The sequence below is a fragment of the Urocitellus parryii genome, chromosome 3 (assembly GCF_045843805.1).
Source record: "Urocitellus parryii isolate mUroPar1 chromosome 3, mUroPar1.hap1, whole genome shotgun sequence".
Classification (NCBI taxonomy): Eukaryota; Metazoa; Chordata; class Mammalia; order Rodentia; family Sciuridae; genus Urocitellus; species Urocitellus parryii.
The window spans coordinates 19,585,616-19,604,863 of NC_135533.1; the positions used below are offsets into that span (position 1 = coordinate 19,585,616).

At 38.6% G+C, this 19,248-nt stretch overlaps 1 protein-coding gene across 1 annotated transcript in view; it reads right to left on the minus strand.

The window, feature by feature from the left end:
• The window catches only part of Exoc4 (exocyst complex component 4), a 783,024-nt gene that overhangs the window by 100,867 nt on the left and 662,909 nt on the right, over positions 1-19,248 (minus strand). The window lies entirely within an intron of this gene.

Consider the following 19,248-nt stretch of genomic DNA (forward strand, 5'->3'; position numbering starts at 1 on the left):
GGGTCTGTTAAATATATTATCATGTCATCCGCAAATAGCGATAATTTAAGTTCTTCTTTTCCTATTTTTATGCCTTTAATTTCTTTTGTCTGTCTAATGGCTCTGGCTAGTGTTTCAAGAACTAAATTGAATAGAAGTGGTGATAGAGGGCATCCCTGTCTTGTTCCAGATTTTGGAGGGAATGCCTTCATTTTTTCTCCATTTAGGATGATGCTAGCCTGAGATTTAGCATATATAGCTTTTACAATGTTGAGGTAAGTTCCTGTTATCCCTAGTTTTTCTAGTGTTTTGAACATAAAGGGATGCTGTACTTTGTCAAATGCTTTTTCTGCATCTATCGAGATGATCATATGGTTCTTGTCTTTAAGTCTATTGATGTGGTGAATAGTATTTATTGATTTCCGTATATTGAACCAGCCTTGCATCCCAGGGATGAATCCTACTTGATCATGGTGTACAATTTTTTTGTTATGCTTTTGTATTCGATTCGCCAGGATTTTATTGAGAACTTTTGCATTCAAGTTCATTAGAGATATTGGTCTGTAGTTTTCTTTCTTTGAAGTGTCTTTGTCTGGTTTCGGGATCAGGGTGATGTTGGCCTCATAGAATGAATTTGGAAGAGCTCCTTCTTTTTCTATTTCTTGAAATAGCTTGAAAAGTATTGGTATTAATTCTTCTTTGAAGGTTTTGTAAAACTCCGCTGTATACCCATCCGGTCCAGGGCTTTTTTTGGTTGGTAGTCTTTTGATGGCTTCTTCAATTTCTTCCTTTGTTATTGGTCTGTTTAAATTGTGTGTGTCTTCCTGACTCAATCTGGGCAGATTGTATGACTTAAGAAATTTATCGATATCTTCACTATCTTCTATTTTATTGGAATATAGGGTTTCAAAATACTTTCTAATTATCTTCTGTATTTCTGTAGTGTCTGTTGTGATATTGCCTTTTTCATCCCGTATGTTAGAATTTGAGTTCTCTCTCTTCTTCTCTTCGTTAGCATGGCTAAGGGCCTGTCGATCTTATTTATTTTTTCAAAGAACCAACTTTTAGTTTTTTCAATGTTTTTTTTTTGTTTCAATTTGTTGATTTCTGCTCTAATTTTAATTATTTCTTGTCTTCTACTACATGTGCTATTGTTTTGCTCTTCCTTTTCTAGGTTTTTGAGGTGTAGTGTGAGTTCATTTATTTGTTGGTTTTTCCTTTTTTTGAGGAAAGAACTCCAGGAAATGAATTTCCCTCTTAAAACTGCTTTCATTGTGTCCCATAGATTCCGGTATTTTGTGTCTGTATTGTCATTGGTCTCTATGAATTTTTTTTATCTCCTCCTTTATGTCTTCTGTAACCCATTGATCATTCAGTAACATGTTGTTCATTTTCCAGGTGATGCAGGATTTTTCCTTCCTTGTTTTATCATTGATTTCCAGTTTCATTCCATTATGATCAGATATGGTGCATGGTATTATCTCCACGCCTTTATATTTACCAAGAGTTGCCCTATGGCATAATATATGGTCTATCTTTGAGAAGGATCCATGTGCTGCTGAGAAGAACGTGTATCCACTTGATGATGGTTGATATATTCTAAATATGTCGGTTAAGTCTAGGTTATTGATTGTGCTATTGAGTTCAATAGTTTCTTTATTCAGCTTTTTTTTTTTTTTTTAGAGAGAGTGAGAGAGTGAGAGAGGGGGAGAGAGAGAGAGAGAGAGAGAGAGAGAGAGAGAGAGAGAGAGAGAGAAAGTATTTTTTAATATTTATTTTTCTAGTTCTCGGTGGACACAACATCTTTGTTGGTATGTGGTGCTGAGGATCGAACCCAGGCCGCATGCATGCCAGGCAAGCGCGCTACCGCTTGAGCCACATCCCCAGCCCCTTTATTCAGCTTTTGTCTAGAGGATCTGTCCAATGGTGAGAGCGGTGTGTTGAAGTCACCCATAATTATTGTGTTGTAGTCTATTTGACTCTTGAACTTGAGGAGAGTTTGTTTTATGAACGTTGCAGCTCCATTGTTTGGTGCATACAAATTGATAATTGTTATGTCTTATTGGTGGATGGTTCCTTTTAACAGTATATAGTGTCCTTCTTCATCCCTTTTGATTAACTTAGGTTTGAAGTTGATTTTATTCGATATGAGTATGGCCACTCCTGCTTGCTTCGGAGGGCCATGTGAGTGAGATGATTTTTCCCAACCTTTTACCTTCAGCATGTGCATGTCTTTTCCTATCATATGAGTCTCCTGAAGGCAGCATATTGTTGGATTTGTTTTTTTTGATCCAGGTTACTAGCCTATGTCTCTTGATTGGTGAGTTTAGGCCATTAACACTTAAGGTTACAATTGAAATATGATTTGTATTTCCAGTCATGTTTATTTATTTATTTATTTTAGTTTGGCTAGTTTTTACTTTTGGTTATTTTCCTCCCTCTTTACTGAGATACCTCCTGCTGTTAGTTTTGGGCACTATTTTTCAATTCCTCTTCTTGTAGTATTTTGCTCAAAATGCTTTGCAGTGCTGGTTTTCTGGCTGCGAATTCTTTTAGCTTTTGTTTATCGTGAAAGATTTTAATTTCATTGTCAAATCTGAAGCTTAATTTTGCTGGATACAGTATTCTTGGTTGGAATCCATTATTTTTCAGCGTTTGAAATACATTGTTCCAGGATCTTCTCGCTTTCAAAGTCTGTGATGAAAAATCAGTCATTAACCTAATTGGTTTACCCCTGAATGTAATCTGCCTCCTTTCTCTCGTAGCTTTTAATATTCTCTCCTTGTTCTGTATGTTGGCTATCTTCATAATTATATGTCTTGGAGTTGGTCTATTATGGTTTTGAATGTTTGGGGTCCTGTAGGCTTCCAGGATTTGGCAATCCATTCCATCTTTCATCTCTGGGAAGTTTCTAGAATTATTTCATTTAATAGGTTGTCCCTTCCTTTGGTTTGATTCTCTATGACTTCTTCTATCCTGATGACTCTCAAATTTGGTTATTTTATGACATCCCATATCTCTTGAATAGATTGCTCATGGGATTTAAGCATCTTTTCTGTGTTGACTATACTCTTTTCAAGTTGATAAACTTTGTCTTCATTATCTGATGTTCTGACTTCTACTTGATCTAGTCTATTTGTAATGGTCTCGTTTCAGTTTTTAATTTGGTTTATAGTTTCCTGAATTTCTAGGATTACTGTTTGATTTTTTTTAAGATATCTATCTCCTGGTAAAGCTTGTTCTTCGCCATTTGAATTTGTTTGTTTAATTCATTTTCAAAATATACTTTTATTGCTTGGACTTGCTGTCTCATGTCTTCTCTAATATTCCTTTCCATCTGAGTTAGGTATGCCTTGAGTTCTTTCCCTATCCCTGTTTCTGATGCTTCTAGGTCCTCCTGTAGATTTAAGTTGTCCTGCATTGTTTGTACTCCTTTTTCCCCTTGTTTTTTCATGATGTTCACGCTACTTTCCAGCTCTATTTGATTGCTGTGTTTCTGCTCTCTTCTATAAATTTGTTTTGGTTTTTTATATCTCTGTTGTCTCTCCTTTGTGTTGGTAGACTATGCCTGCTAAAGTGGATTCCACTGGGAAGGAATTCCGATGGCCAAGCTCCAGTGATGTCACCTCTCTGCTATGGCGGAACACAGGCTCCTTACTGGGGTGTCCGAATGGAGGGGTGGGACTGGACTGTCTCTGGTTGGTTTCAGCTCCCAGACGCCGGCAGCTGGGCGGTCTCCAGCCGCCCAGTCACGCTGGCAGCCGGCGGGCGATCAGTTGCCCGCGGGCATGCAGTCTCCAGCCGCTCAGTCGCAGGGGCAATGGGCTGGCTGCCGCCAGCGGGCGTGCGGTCTCCAGCTGCCCAGTTGCAGCGGCAACGGGCCGGCTGTCGCTGGTGGGGGGCGATCTCTAGCTGCCTAGTCATGCGGTGGGTTGCCGGTGGGCAGGCGGTCTCCAGCTGCCCAGTGGCGCAGTCAGCCGGCGGGCGATCAGTTGCCCGCGGGCATGCAGTCCCCAGCCGCTCAGTCGCAGGGGCAATGGGCCGGCTGTTGCTGGTGGGTGGGCAATCTCTAGCTGCCCAGTCATGCAGTCGGCCGCTGTCGGGGGCGGACTCCAGCCGCCCAGTCACGTGGGCGGCGGGTGGAGTTTCGCCGTCGGGGGTGCGTTCTCAGGCCACCCAGTCGCGAGGGCCTGGCCTCTAGTCCCCTGGTTTCTCCTACTAGTCCTGGTTTCTCCTGCTAGACCAGATTTCCCCTGAGTGATGCCTCTCGGCAGTTCAAACTGTACTCTGGGCCTGCCATTTGTTGGGTGTGGAGAGTGGCTATTGAGAACCCTCCCCCACTCTATTGTTTTGATTTTTTCAGCTTGCCCCTCCCCCCATGCTGGCAACAGAGGTTTCCTTTTCCCAGCTGATGGGAGGGGGAGTTGAAGGTCGGGTGTCTCTAGTTTTCCCCGTGTCTTTATGCAGGCTTGCTCTGATAATCCCTCCCCCAGAGAGCCTAGGAGAGATTTTATGCGAATTCCCTGCTGTATGGGAGATGTGCTAACACACACCTGTTTCATTGTTGCAATTTGTCGGAGAGTGGTGGTGGTTACTTCAGCTCTCCAAGATGGTGGCCGCTGGTTTCCTTGGTGGAGTTTCCGTTGTGGGGGATAGAACTGTCCCGTTTCCTTCCCCGTCTGAAATCCCGAACTCAGCCCGGGGCTCCGTGAGTGCTCAGGTGGCAGGATTCCACAGAATCTGCAGCAATCTCTCTGTTTGCTGGTCGCTTCTCAGCGTCTGTAGCCGTGGGGCGGGCCGTGCGGATCAGTCAGCCTGGATCTCCGGTCACACTGAGACTGGGTTTTAACTAGAAAAGACCCTTGTTCTAGGAGAGCACCCAAGAAAAAAATCCAGAATAAAAGGTAAACACTTAAATGTATGTATTCTGGGTCAGGTCCAAAGCTTAGGTAAGTTTTACAGATCTTTTCAAAGAATCCTTCCAGAACTACAGGTAGAACTTTTCAAAACAGTTCAAATTCTCAATAATGACCTGTGGATAGAAAGAGATGTTGTTTGCATTGGGGCCGCCTTCTCCCACATGTCAAGCTAATGACTTTATCATTTTCCTTTCAGGACATTTCTCATATAAAGACAGTCTTTATTTATAGAGAGAGCCACTTACATCACTTATCATCACCTACTGAGGTTCTAGAATATAATAACTTTGATAATACCCTCCTCGCCTTGCCTTCTAATCACATCAGGCTTCATAATATCTCATTTTTGCCATATACTGTGTATTTTAGCAGAATGGCGTGGGCAGAGGGGTTTTGAAGACTTCTAAAATATGCATAAATTGGAAAATAAAAAGAATGAAAAAGGAGAGGGAAAAACCCCAACTGCAATTAAAATGCAATGGTCCTCCACTGCGTGTCCCAGTGCTAGTTAACACAGACATTTCCAATAACTTTAATCTTCAAGTGGTGATTGCAGAAAAAAAGAAATCAAGTTTGCGTTTCTTAAAAGACAAGAGGGAAGAAAATGACTTGTCATATCTGACTGGTTTGGAAATATAAAATCCAATTCTGAAGGAGTCGAGATAAGAAAAGTGTGGTGGAAGTGCCATCAGCTTAGCAAACACTAAATAATGAACAATGCAGAGACTGTCCAGCCTGATAAAGCACTCTATTAGAGGGACTGTTTTTAAATGAGTGATAATTGTGGCACATCCACAGTGAAAGGTTATTGAATTTTTATCTGTAGGAGAAGCTTTTGACAGACTTGCTAAAAAAGTCACCTATAAATAGTACTTCCTTTAGATGAATTTGACCAAAGGGGTTTCCCAGCATGTAACATCTTTCTGACATTTACAGGATTTTTGCTTCCTTAAGAATCAGATCAGATATTCTTGGTTTCTATAAAGACACTTAGGTTTTTTCATCAGTCTTACAGAAAAGTCTCCATTTATTCTTCTTTTCATAAAAATTGGATTAAGTTGTTAGTTAAGAGCCTAGTCAAAATCACCTAGGATTCAACGACCAGAGCTCAAAGATGTTAGTGCACAGAATTAACCGCCATTAATAAGCAACCCAGTACCTTGAAGTCTGACATCTGATATACCTGTTCCTCATATGAAGAGGAGGTCTTTTACATTTTTATTCCATAACATATGATGTTTAAAGTAAATTACAGTATTGGATTTAAGATAATGAAATATAGAATTTTCCCCTGATACATGACTACCAGAGTTGGCTTCAAAATAGATCCTTTGGGGGCTGGGGTTGTGGCTCCATGGTAGAGCACTCACCTCGCATGTGGAAGGCACTGGGTTTGATCCTCAGCACCACATAAAAATAAAAAATAAAGGTATTGTGCCCATCTACAACTAAGAAAATATTTTTTTTAAAAAAAGGTCCTTTGGGCTGGGGATGTGGCTCAAGCGGTAGCGCGCTTGCCTGGCATGCGTGAGGCCCGGGTTCGATCCTCAGCACCACATACCAACAAGAATGTTGTGTCCGCCGAAAACTAGAAAATAAATATTGAAAATTCTCAATTTCTCTCTCTCTCTCTCTCCCCTCTCTCTTAAAAAAAAAAAAAAAATCCTTTGGGGCCAGAGAGCTATAATGCTTCAGCTTCTCAAAGTGGGTGAAATACTGTCAAGATCAACTTCCTTCACTGTTTTTAGTGTATCCAGTGTTTTTCATGCAGTGACATGGCATGTCATTCATCTTGCCACTGTCTTTTGGCAAGATGAAAGAACAGCTATGTCTGTTTCTGTAGGGACCCAGCGGCATGCTGGCTTAATATTTGGAGGCAGCCTTATAACAGGTGAGTATATATTTTTTTCCAGATGCTGTGATGTGCATTCTGAGAACAGTTATATTTCATCTAGATTTTGTCACTGACTCATTTTGACCTTGCCAAATGGTCAATCTTCTGTTTCATGACCATGCTTTGTAAATCTAGGAGAATAAAGGCAGGCAACTGAAGCTTGAGGCAGGGAGAAGTGATTAAGAATTAATGATTGTAGAGGTCCTTGAAAGTATGAAATGTAATCTGTTGAGTGCAATTACCATCATCCTTTGGGACGGTTACATGCACACACAATCTTTATATATATATATATATATATATCCCTTTGCTACACTTTCTTGGTGTTGGCAGTCTAGAAAAAGTCTTTATGCACCATTGACAAATAAGCACTGAAAAAGCATATCCAGTATACATTTAGAAAATTTTTTCTCAATTCAATCCCACCAAGGAAGAGATTTCTTCCATGAAACCTCAGCCAATCCTTCAGCCTCTTTCTGGTTTCTCTGTTAGGATTTGTCTCCCTTTACCCACTCACTACCTTTTGTAACATACCTAAACTTAGTTTTAAGGGTGATGAAATTAAAAGGCACACTCTCTAGTGAGGAGTTTATTAATCATGATTTCATGTTGGTGCAGGGCTTATCTCAAGTTTTAAAGCATCTAACTGACTACTGGCTTTCCAGACGGTAGCGTAGATTTAATAGTACAGTTGGTGCCTTCAGGTACAATCTTTCACTGCTTCTCATTGTAAGATGTCCCTCTATTTCCCAGCTAAATCAGTCCCCTCAGATTTCTTATTCAAGTCACGCTGCCACAGTAGCCATTCTTCCTCAATGCTACGCAGGGTGCCAGCTCAGGCCAGGCAACTCTGCATTTCCACCATCTTCTCTGTCTGGCTCTGCAATTTCAGCATGTCACTAAAGAGCTGCCTTTTGTTTTCCACCTTCTTCTGCCTCCTCTCTTTCCTTGAGATTTTAATTTACATTTATTCTTCCTGTATCCATTTTATAGTTTTGTTTATAGATACATTCAGCTGGAAGCTCCCCCACAACACACTTAAACATCCATGATATGATCATATTTTAATAAAATATTTCCCTTATGAATACAGATGTTGGCACTTGTAAAGAAATAGTCACATGATTCTTTATGGGCAGATACTCAGAACTCCATCATTACACTGGAAAGCTCACAGCACAAGTCTTCTGCTCTGCAGTTAATAATCACCTTGCAGAGTGGGGGAGGTCCTGATCAGGACTTGGCAGAGGATAATGAACTCTACAGATGACCAGCTGATCAGAGGAAGGGAACTGGGTTTGGCTCCAGCATGTTTTTGAATAATGGTTGGGCCTTCTCAGAATTTTGTAGAACAGAAAGGGGCCCTGGCTTCTCAGACAGTCACTTGTAGCCTCTCAGATGCAGATATACTCTCAAGACATATTCCTATGACCTCAGACACATTTGGAAACTGGTGATTTACTAGAATGATTCATAAGCACATATATTAACATGTTTTAAAAACCACCATATGAAGGGGTATGGAAGGTAAAAAACCCAGTACAATGAAAGAGAGATCTTCAGTGATAAGATTTCACAGTAGGAAGCCCAGGAATCTATTATTGCTCACTCACTGTGTGTCAGACACTGTTAAGAACTCCAAGTTCATCATTTCATTTATTGGATACAGCAACATCATTATTTCTTCTTAATCGGTGAGGAAACCTATTTGGCTTATAAAAGCTAAATAATTTCCTCATGTTAATATAATAATCTGGTTATTTGTTCTCAAGTGTGACTAACTTCAGAGTCAAGTATGCCCAATATGCCTCCTACACCAAGGAAGAAAAATGGGGAAGATTCTACAAATTAAAAGGACATAGATGTATGGAGAGAGACACAATCAACCATAATTAGGGAGCAATGAGAGGGTGCTCAATGAGAAAAGACAAAACAATAGAGCAGGACTGCTTAAACAGGAGAGCTTCCATTATGCACTAGCATTTATAATGTGCTCAAGGCAAATGAATTGGGAGACCCCACTGGGGTTAGTCTGAAGCTTGGATGATAGTGGATATTCACCATGTGCAGCACATCAGTGTGGAGGAGACAGGGGTCCAGGTGGTATTTCTTATGAAATGGAAAAAGCACAGACTCCATTCCTTGTAACAACCTAAGTTTCAGAAGAATCTAAGAAAAACCAGGTGAACACCCAGAGCAGAGCAGCTTCCACACAATCCTTTCCTTATTATGATAAATGTTAAGGGGTTTATAAATATCAACAGAGTACAGTTAAGACTGAAAATGGACAAAAATGAAATCATCATAAAATGATTGTTGGTATTTCTACTCCTACAAAACCTGATTAACTGTGAAATTGGTATAACATGGAAATACATTTGGACATTATTTTAACAAGAGAGAAAGGCTCATACAGAAGTAGAGCAGTCTCAATTAGATAATACCAAAACAAATTCTGAGTTGGACTGAGGGTGGGAAGCTCCTAAGCAAAATATAATACCAATGGTAACTTAATTTTCTTAGTAAACACCATGACTGTGAAATTAACCAACGCCAATGAATTTGAAAAGTTTCACCAGTAAAAGAAGAGGAATGATAGGAATGAGTCCGATTAAGAAAATGACAGCTACTAAGAACAAAAACTGATGACGAGTGTTTCAGTGAGCCTTTTCAGTGCTGTGACAAAAAGACCTGACAAAACAATTTTAGAGGAAGAAAAGTTTATTTTGGTGCTCACGGTTTCATAGACCTCAGCGCACAGAAGATGGCTCCATGCCTCAGGGCTCAAGGGGAGGCAGAACATCATGGCAGAAAGATGTGGAAGAGGAAAGCAGCTGAGAACATGGCACCAGGAAGCTGAGACAGAGAAGTCCCCTCTGTAAGGACACAACACCAGGGACTCATCTCCAGCCACACCCTACCTGTCTGTAGTTCCCACACAGCTAATTCTTATCAGGGGATTAATGCACTGATTAGCTTAAGGCTTTCCTAACCCAATTATTTAATTTCTGAACTTTCTTGCCCTGTGTCACATATGAGCTTTTAGGGGACACCTAACATCTAAACAGTGGGTAAGGAAGAGACAAGAAAAGCCTAAGCACAGAAAGATGATTAGAGGAATGAAATATGCAGCAGAAGGCTAAGCAAGCTGAGGAGGAGCTGTCTGATAACAGTCTACAAATATTTGAAACTTGTAAATGCTGAAGCGGAAGAGGAATTACCATACAGAGCGTCCTAATTAAAAAGAATCAGATGAAATTATGACAAGGAAAACTCTGGCTTAATAGTTTGACAAAAGCAAAGCTGAAACAGGACAGTGTCCCATGAGATTTTGGCTAGAGAAATTTTTATTCTCATTTTTGCCAAGGCAGAGATTCACATTTTAGTTTTCTTTTACCATCAAGGCACAAAAAGTCCAAGATAGTAAATTCTAGCATAAGAGAATTCAAATTCCATCTTCAGAAAATGTAAAATCATAGTAGGCAATGCGTGCAAGCATCCTGGCATGCCACCCAGCCAGGTACTCAGAGGTGGCTGGGCAGCCACCTGGACCTTTTCCACCTTTAGTTTCAATGATAAGCATTTTCTACATTCATCTCTAGGTGTGGCAATGGTGGTCTTTTGAGTCAAGAGAAGCCCTGATTCCTTGTGTCCTTCTCATTTAGCTAGTTTGAAAGGATAAGAGGAATGTTTTTATTTGTGGTTGGATTTGGGTGACAGATGGGCTATATATCTATTGGTAAGCAGAAGTGGGTTATTATGCCGACTCTGGCACAGGCACAAAATATGGTATCTCAATGCCTTTGTTTTTGTTCATAAAATGGAAAATCATGTCAATCCTATGCATCTGAGAATAGAAGAACTGGCAAAACAACTGCAAAGCATTTCCAAAATATAAAGAACTATAGAAATTGAAGAAGAAATTTTTAGGGGTTCTTAATCCCTGGCTGTTTGTTGAAATCTCCTGGGGAGATTTCATGGGTGTTATGATAAGAGTCAAAGTTGAGAATTACTCTTTTAGAACTGTTGTTCTCAGCCTGATTTGGCTGGTTTGGGGTACAGCCTGAAGAGTGACCCCAGGGAAGAAAAAACTGTTTCCTCCACATGGAGTCTTTCTGACCCTTAGGATTATAAGCTATATTGATTGCATAATTATTTAAGGTGGATAACCACATTTTGCAAGTATTCAACTTGTCCATTTTGCAAGCATTCAAAGGCACACATCAGCCAAATGTATTATGATATCCCAGATGAGCTCCTACTGAAAAGGGGCACTAGACAAAAACCAAGAAAATTTAAATAAAGTATAGACTTTGGTTAATAATAATGTACAAATATTCGTTCATTAGTTGTGACAAACCTACTGTACTAAAGTAAGATGTTAACAATAGAGAAAACTGGATGTGAGATACATGAGAATTCTCTGCAGTGTCTTTGCAACTTCATTCTAAATCTAAATGTATTGTGAAATCAATTTGATTTTAAAAAAGTCAATTCTGCAAGATTGTCAATAAATATACTAGCATTCCTCTGTGAACTGAGGTGTGATATTAGGACACTGCAGCTAGAATTTTTGAGAACTGTGAGAAAAATGCAGTCTGGAAAAGGGTCAGTATAGCAGCCAAGCTGGAAACAAACCAAAAGGGAACCATGGTCATTTTGTATTGGGTGACTTGAACATTTCTAAAAATAATTAAACAAATCAAATCATCAAATAACCAGATTGCAAGAGAAGTTATCTGATGTTGTGCAAATTTGTCAGCAATATGACATTCAGTTTTGGTAACAGTGGAACATCTGTGCCTTACAGTATTGGGAGAAATAAAAGACACTGAACAAATTATATAAATATAGCACTGGACTGTGTGGCTTAGAATCGTATTAAGGGGAAAAAAGACCTGAGATGCTTTGAAACAAGAGAATTCTATTAAAAAATAAACTGAAGAAACACTGCTATAATTACCTGGGTGGGTGAGGAAGAGACAAGAAAATAATTTAAAAAACATAGGTTTAGGGTATAGACTTATACTGAATATTCTTGTCCTAACTGTTTCTCAAGTCTATTTGATCACTGCACCTTTTCCCTTTAGCATCTATCAACATCAATATAAACAAAATTGGCTAATGCTTGGCTTAAAACATGTATCTATGTACAGGCATATGAGTGATTTGGAGGCTGGGCAGTTAAGGTAGTTATCCATGTTTTGACATAACTAGGTGGATGCTTGGAGTATGCTTCAAGGACTAAGTATGTAACTGGTAACCTTTTAAACCTTTACCAATGACCTATGTGGTAATCTATGGCAATGTAAAACAGAACATTCTGTGATAATGAAAGTCTCTATTTGTGTGCTACTACAGTAGCCACTGAACATTTAAAAAGTGGCTAATATAACAGAAAATCTGAAATTTTAATTTAAATAGACTCAAAGTAGTGGCTACTTTATAGGATCATACAATACCTAGAATATATTGTATAGCATAATAAGACATTGTGAATAACTTACAAAACACTTCTATGTTTTAATTTTGTTTTAGCTATTATGGGTTGAACCCAGGGCACTTAACCACTGAAGTACATTCCCAGCCCTTTTTAGTTTTTTAAAATTCGCATAAAGGGTCTTGCTAAGTTGCTTAGGTCTTTGCTGGCTAAGTTCCTGAGGCTGACATTGAAGTTGCCTCCTGCCTCAGTCTCTCGAGCTGCTGGGATTACAGGCAAGTGCCACTATACCCAACACAAAATACTTTTAACACAAAAATAGGGGGGGGCGGAATTTAGAGAAATGTTTTATTGTAAGTCAGATGAAATTTAAAAGAGATTTATGCAATAATTCCATTCCATCTACTTAGGGCATAAAAATTCTGACAAGGCAAAAGAAAATGATAATCAGAAGTGATCATGAGTAAACTGTAGGTATTGGAGTGTTTCAATTAAAATAAAATATGTCCACCCTGCTGAAATGGTTTAATAGGAATATGGTGTGAAACACCAGCTAGTGGTTCTAATGCTGGTATTCGTTAAGACAGTGAAGTGGCAGAAAGGAAATTAGACTGAGAATTTGAAGACTTGCTTTTGTCCCAGGTCAGCATAGTCACACAGAGTGTGACAATCCTGAAGCCTTAATTTCCTCATGTTTAAAACAACTGAGTTGTAGCAGACGATTTTTTATCCTTAACAATAATTCTATTTTAAGAAATAAGTATATAAATAACTTTATAATGAATACTGCAATTCCTGAAACAATCCCAGGAATCAATATTATGAGATTACCTGCCCTGGAGGTTAGAGGGAATTGTGATTGCTGAGACTGAAAAAGACTAGAGTATGACATTATTATTTTTTTATTACCCACATGTAAGGGCTCAGCAAGATCTTCAGCAATGGGAACTGAGTGAGAGGGAGGGAGATGAGTCTGTTGTCAAAGGAATCTAAACAGCTCACAAAACCCAACAGCAAAATCACAGAGCAAGAACATGTATGTAAGTGAACTTGGGCCTGATATGGGCTTCAAATCCCACCAGGTTTGGGCACCCTTGACTCAGACTGGGACCTCCAGGCTAAAAGTCTTTAAAATGGGCAGGTATGGGATGAGGAAAATGTTCTCAGAAACATTTCAAGAAAAAAATAATCAACATTTAATTTCTGAAACTACCATAACATATGAAAACTGTTTAGAATGAGGCAAAGGGGCTTTAATAATAATTTTTAAAAAGAAGATGACCTCACCAAGGATTGAACTCAGGGGCACTCAGCAACTGAGCCACATCCCATCCTTTTATATTTGTATCCTTGAATCTAAAATGGTATCTCTGACAGTATATAGTTGTATCTCATTTTTTGTTTGCTTTGATTCAGTTGGTTAATCCATTCATGTTTAATGTTCTTTTGATATAAGCTGGATTTACGTGGCCATTTTAATGGTTGTTTCCTGTCTCATGTCTTTTTGGTCTTCTATTGTTCCTTTACTGTTTTCTCTAGTATTAAGTGAACATTTTGTAATGAAGCATTTAAGTTCTTTGATTTTTTTGGTCACTATTTGGTGGGTTTTTAAATGTTTTTTTTTTCTTGAGGCTTCCTGTACACATCTTAACTAGTCAGATTCAATTTCATATTTATACTAACCATTCCAATGAGATACAGAAATGTCACTTCTATATATGCACCACAACCCTACCTCTTTTGGCTTTATTCTTATACATATTATGTCTCTTAATGTTACAAATGAAATAATACATTGCTATAATTGTTATTTGATCATCTATAGTCATTTATGTAGCTCAATAAATGTTGGTTGTAACCATCAAAAAAGAAAAAAAAAGATGACCTCTTAAACAGTAAGGTTTAAAAGTAAAGGATAGTATAGATTGTAGAAAGTTGTGGGTTGGAATCCTATAGATTTTAACAAACTCTAAGATAGAAAGGAGGGCCTCTTTGAGAGCAATGCAGGCAAAACCAGCCCTGGAACTTCCTTCCAGCTTTATGAAGCATGATTCTAAAAGCAACACATCTTGTGGTGAGTACAGAAATAAGCCCATGCATTTACAGCCAACTGATTTTCAACAAAGGTGCTAACACATGTTGGAGAAAGTACAGCCTTTTTTAATAAATTGGGCTGGGAAAATTGGATACCCACATGCAGAAGAATAAAAGGAGACCCTTATCTCTCACCAGTTGCAAAAATCAACTTTAAATGGATTGAAGACTTAAATGTGAGCTCTGAAACTGTTCAGAGAAAATAGATGGAATGCTTCAGGATATTAGAATGGGCAAGGATTTATTGAACAAGACCCCCAAAACACAAATAACAAGTGAGGTCATATTAAAGAAAAAGCTTCTGCATAGCAACAGAGACAATCAGCAGAGTGAAGACACGATCTACAAAATGGGAGGTAGTATTTGCAAACTAACCCTGTAATGAGGAATTAATATCTAGATAGATATAGAACTAAAATAACTCAATAGCAAAAAAGCCAAATAACCCAATTAAAAATGGGCAATAGGCCTAAATACATATTTATCAAAAGATACAAATGACCAAAAGATACATAGAGAATATCAATAATGATCAATATCATTAATCATCAGGGAAATGCAAGTCAAAACAAGATATCACCTCATCCTAGTAAGAATGACTATTGTCACAAAGACAAAAGATAGCAAGTACTGGCTAGAAGGAAGAAATAAGAAAACCCTGCACACTATTGGTGGGAATATAAATTAATGGAGCCATATGGAAACCAGTGTGGACATTACTTGAAAAATCAGAACCAGAACCACCATATGTCCTAGCAGTGAATCCCACTCCTGGGTATACATCCCAAGGAAATGGGACCTGAAGGTTGAAGAGACATCTGCACTCCCACATTCACTGCAGCAGAGCCAAGGAAAAAAAATGGATCACCTGATGAGTGGATGAACAAATGTACTACATATATAATATGAAATACTGTTCAGCCAAAAAAATAATGAAACCCTGTCATCTGCAACAATGTGGATAGAGCTATAGATCATTAAATGAAATTAGCCAGGCACAGAAAGATCACTTGATCTCACTCTATATGGACTCTAAAAACATTGATTCCATAGGAGTTGAGAGTAGAATTGTGGTTACCAGAGGCTGGGGAGAAAGGGGAGGAGGGCGAGATGGGGAAAGGTTGATCAGCGGCACTAAGGTACAATAAGTTAGAATAAAGTTCTGGTGTGCTATTGCATGGTAGGGTGACTACAGAAAATGATAATATATTATGTTTTTGAAAAAGCTAGAAGAAATGATTTTGAAAGTTTTCACCAATGATAATTTTTAAGGAGATAGATATATGTAACATGATCTAAACATGACACACATGCATGTATTGAAACATCACATGGTACCACATAAATGTTTTTTGTTTGATGTATTAGTTAAAAATTAAATAAAATAAATAAAAGCAACATATCCTTAAAACAAAAGGGTAAGTATAAAAGAAAGTAATTAATAGTAAATTGAAATATAATCCAGGAATTTTTATGTAGGTGGTAATCTATCCTCAGAACTTCCTTAAACAATTTCAAAGTCACTATTTAGAATTTTTACAAACAGCAGATATTTTGAAGAGCAGATACTATTTGGTACCTTCACTACATGGTTGAAATTGTGATAAATGGGGGAAAATATGTATAAACATAGATTATGAATACTCAATGCTGAATGTGATCCTGCTCAACTTCTTTGCACCAAAATCATGGGTATTAAAACAGATCCTGAAAATTAAGGTATTCTATGGATGGGAATGGCAGATAGACATTTAGTTAAGGTTGGGAAGAAAGTCAGAAAACAAGACAAATAAACCAACAAAGAGAACCTGCTACTGACATGCAATACTTTCTTCAGCATGATGTGTAATCTTTCAGGTGGGTGAGAATCCTGCTGTACTCTCTGAAGAGATATTCTGCCATGAAAACAATATTCTGCAAACTTTCTCTAATCTATTGCATTTATAGCTTCTTAAATTTAATAAAATATGATGTTTACTGTGTCAAATAGTTAACTGAATGTAAAACAACAAATAAATCCAAAATCTTTTTGACTTGACTTGATTTTTTCCCTTGTCCTTCTGAGAATCTGTGAGTACAGGATAAAAGGCCAGCATTTTCTTCATGCAATCTCTTCCCCAGATGTGGAAATGCCTAGCTGGAGTAATCATTGGGTTCACTTTTCAAAAGAATAATAAAGAGCTGCCCCTTATTCCCTCCATAGAGTCACACTGACATGGAGCAATCAAAGTAACCCATTATCAGAGAATCCCCTGCTTTGTTCAAATTATAAACATCAATGGGCATCTCTCCTGGGACCTCAGACAGCATGCAAGTGTGGGTGAGGTAGGCTGGGTGTTAGCAGGATAAACTAAGTTTGCTTGACGCTTTGTTTTAGCAAAGACACCAGAAAGTGTTATTACGGTTCACTTGGGTTTTGCACTGATCATCAAAATGCTGACAGTCACTTTAATCACTCACTGGGTGGAATAATCATCCTGAAAGGAATTGAGAGGGTACAGCTTATATTATAAAATGGAACTGAGCACATGAGACAGAGTATTAACGGGTGTGGCAGAAGAGATCTTTCTCAGAGTTACAGAGATGATTAAAGACGTGAATCAGACATCATCTCCACCGGGTACTCTTAGTGACATGAACACAACAGCTAAATTGCACAATTACAAAGTTAAGCATAACTCAGAGAGCATCTTTCTCCTTTTGAAGCAATTGATGCCAAGCTAGCCTGTTTGAATCACTCAGTGTTTTGCCTTAGAGATGGTGAGGGATCTTGCCTGTGCAGTCCTTTGAGACTGCATAGGATAGAAATCTGGAATGCTATGCCAATGGAAACAAGATCATATTACAATTAGACACTGCTGGCCACCACATGAGAGGATCCCTTGTAAACATCACTAAGAAACCTTCCCAAGCAGCCCTGCATTTGCAGGAGCCACAAGAAGTCAAGAGGCATGTGGTCCCTTTTATAGAGCTGTTCATTTTGATATTAGTAAACAGAAAATTAGCCCTTTCTGACTGGGGGTGGGGAGAGTGGGCTTGTCTGGGAGATAAAATGGACAATTTCAACTACTGCTTGTGATAGAACTGCCTGCTACTATGAGGTTCTAAAGTTGGAGGGCCTTTTAAGTATATCTCCTCACAGAGTCAGCTCAAATACAATACTATATTTACTAGGCGTATGCATTTTTTATTTTTATGGATTTCTGAGAATAAGTGTATAATTTTGCCATCAGATAAAAGTAATATTTTAAATAAAAATATAAAAATTATGTTATAAAAATAAAAGTATAAGTAAAGAATAATATTTTAAGAAGATTTCTAAAGTAGATGATAAAATCTCCCTTAAAAGCCCACTCCCTCTGTCCCTTCTACCTGCCCTTTGTTGGCCCTCAGAGTAGGGACGTAATCAGCATGAGATTGCAGGCAGAGTGAGCATTCAAAGAAGGTCTCGGACTCAGCTATGGATCCTGTATTTCAGGGAATAATTTACCCCTGTGAAATTCATCCACTCCTTTTCTATCTTTAGGCTGGAATCATGGTTAATCAAGTAGGAACTTCTCAAACGACAGTGATGGTAACTCAAGAGTCCACAGTCCAAACAACATCGCATTTTCTAATAATCATCTGACAGTTAACCCTAAAGTGAAATACAGAGCTGATTTTGCTGCTTTCTTCCTCCTGTTGCTATGTGCTTTTTGCTATCTTGTTTTTGTTTCTCCATTCATACATCTAAACCTGCCTTTTCCTTTATTCCTTCTTCACATCAGTTTTTCTTGGTCTCTATTTTAACTACATCTTACATACATACTCTTAAAGCAATGCTGTAGAAAAAGTATTTATTTTATCACCATTAAAAGTTTATGTGCCCTAAAGTTTTCAAATTATTTTTTTCTGAGTCATTGGTCCTTGGTCGAGAAAGTTTTCCCATTCTTATTTCACACTCTATTCTTTAATTTCCTTGAAATCTATAATTGTTATCTCTCAGCCATCTCTTTTCCAGAATAATTGCTGTCCTCATTACCTCTATTTTCTAGCACCTTAATTGCTTCTATTATTCTCTTTTTAGACACTTTTTATTAGCTTTATATCAAGTTAAAATGAGAACGTAGCCATGCACTCAACCCTGAGCTCTGAAACAATTTCTGCTGAGGGCCATTGCCAAGTAGGAATGACGCATCAAAATTTCCTTGCCAGCGTACCCCATGCTGCTTAGAGGACATTCGATGGGACATTGCATGTATGCTTTAGTAAGGTGACCTTGCTCAAAGACCAGGGAGGATCCGGGTTTAGACCTGATCAGGTTTGAGGAAGTTTCCTTGAGTTTAAGGCGTTCCCTGTTTAAGACAATAGGGGTTTTAGGGAAGTTGGAGGTTGAAGATTATTGCTGCTGGGATTAGGGTGTTCCTGCTGCTTGTTCCCGTTGAGTTCTTGTGAGATTCTAATGGGATTTGGAAAAAGCCTCGTGGAGTAGGTAAATTGGGCGGAGAGATTTTAGATTGCCCCTGAACCTGTGTGGAGGCGGTGTGAGTTCGGGAATAAAGAATTGCTGTTTGAATCTACAAAGCTGTGTGGTGCCTCCTGATCTTGTGCCCAGCCAAGACTGTGGCAAATTTCTGCCCTTGAGAAGCTATTGTAAGGAGGACCATAGGTACTGCTTTCTGTTCTTGAGACACAGTGGTTCAGTCTGACAGGATTTTATGTTTCTAGGGCTTAATATAAACCCTGTTAACATGAGCCTTTCCTGACTGTCCACACCCAACTCAGGGAAATTAGATTAGCTCCTTTCCAGAATTATAAAGTAGTAGAGATCAGTACAGATGGAATTCAGAGATCTAATAGGATCTTCTGACACTCTTTTCTTTTTGTTTGCTTGTTTGTTTCATTTTTTGAAGTGCTAGGAAATCACACCCTGGGCCTTGTGC